This window comes from Oncorhynchus kisutch, linkage group LG29 (genome assembly GCF_002021735.2).
Source record: "Oncorhynchus kisutch isolate 150728-3 linkage group LG29, Okis_V2, whole genome shotgun sequence".
In the NCBI taxonomy this organism is placed as follows: Eukaryota; Metazoa; Chordata; class Actinopteri; order Salmoniformes; family Salmonidae; genus Oncorhynchus; species Oncorhynchus kisutch.
In genome coordinates, this window is record NC_034202.2 from 12655228 (window position 1) to 12656945 (window position 1718).

The 1718-nt window shown below is 41.3% G+C and overlaps 1 long non-coding RNA gene across 1 annotated transcript; it reads right to left on the reverse strand.

The window, feature by feature from the left end:
- Nucleotides 1-613: 613 nt before the first annotated feature.
- Nucleotides 614-1496, reverse strand: LOC116358320 (uncharacterized). Its single transcript, XR_004206211.1, has 2 exons — nt 1097-1496; nt 614-934 (listed from the first exon to the last, which is right to left on the reverse strand). It is a non-coding gene; the product is annotated as an uncharacterized LOC116358320 (long non-coding RNA).
- Between the last annotated feature and the right edge of the window lie 222 nt (nt 1497-1718).

Below are 1718 nucleotides of genomic sequence, written 5' to 3' on the forward strand. Positions count from 1 at the left end.
TGGCTTTGTTGAATATAGTGGCAAAAGGGCCAGGTGGGACACATGATTCATTCATTGTGCAGCACAGTTCAGTCGGCCTTAACCTCCAGGAAAGAGCTGTTCAGGACAGATGGCTTAATGGTAAGTGACTTATGTTTTATTTGCCAGGTTGTATTTGCCAGGTTAGACCTCTACTGGGAAACAATATCTGAATGTTGTGTTCATAACTGCAGGAGACCGGGGCTACCCATTAAAAACCATGGCTGATGACTCCCCTCACAAACCAACAACAGGCAAGGTACAACCAAGGCCACGCATGCACAAGAACAACAATGGAGCGCACCATAGGTCTGCTGAAAGGGCGTTGGCTGTGCTGGTCTGGGACAGGATATACATTGCAATACCAGCCTAGCAAGGTTTGCCTCTTAAATGACATTCCTTCAAATGGAATTATGTGAATGTAATAGAATTTGCAAATTCCTTTTCAGGTTTGCTACAAGGCTTGTAGTGTGCTCTACAACATTGCCATCATAAATGGCATTCCACTGAATGATCCACCCAGACCCGATGAACCCATGCCTGACAGGGAGTATTTCCCACCACCCATAGCCCTGGCACTGAGGACAAGAGTCAATATCATACAACGGTTTAATAAGGTATCGGTTTTTCCAAATATCCTAATCAAATTGACAAGGAAAACACAATTACATTGCACCAGAATTTGTCTCACGTTTGACACAATCAACAAGTTCTTTCGATGATTGATTTCTCTCTCTCAGGCCGTAGCATACACCCTCCAGCTGCTGTTGGAGTCCAATAATTGATGTGTTGATCTCTTCTTGTTGATTCAGGACTGCGTCAGTCAAAACATGCGGCGCAGCTGAAGCGCATGCCAAAGAGGACCCCCTTCTTGTAGGCCTGGGGTAGGCTGAGGGGTCAGGCAAATCACCCACATCTGGGAAGATTTCATGTTTTGTTATTTTTGTTAGATTAATTTTGTTACATTTATTTTGTTATAGATATAATATATATATATATATATATATTTTATTGTCAAGAAAAATATTTAGATGTGGTCCATGTCTGAATATGGTTGCGAAAATAAAGCTTGACTTACCATCGGTGGGTGTGTCTGTATTCCTTTAGGGTCTAGAAGACGGTCTTTAGTATCACCATCACAAATGAAGCCAGATGCTGAGGTCTCTCCAATTATGTTGCCAATGCGTTGGTCCAGAGCAGACAGTGAAGAGTCACTCTGTCCTTCCTCCTGTTGCACTTATATCCCTTTTGTGGGTCCTACTTTTTCAAATCAAACCATTTCTTTTTAATTTCATTAACTGTTCTGCACTCAGATGAGGCATAATTTACCACAGCTCTAACCTGCTCCCAAGCAATATATTTTCTCTTATTTGTCAAGCAATTGCTGAGTGCTACAAAAAGTATGGCTTGTTTTGCTTCCACTTCAGTGATCAAAAGTTATATTTCTGGGGGCCGAAAAGTCCTTTGTCTTCTTTGATTTCTCCATGTTGGCGGACAGAAATTAGTGCTATTTCTTGCAGCTTTAAAGGGAAAGTTTGTGACCATAAATGGTCATTTAGGGTAGTTCCTTATGTAAATGAGACTTAATGTGCACTAGCACAGTGTTTTAGAACGTGTCTGATTTATCAAGGCAAAATACTTACAGGTGTGTGTAAATCAGGCGTACGAGCAATAAATACCAACTTTTTTGTACTTGCGAA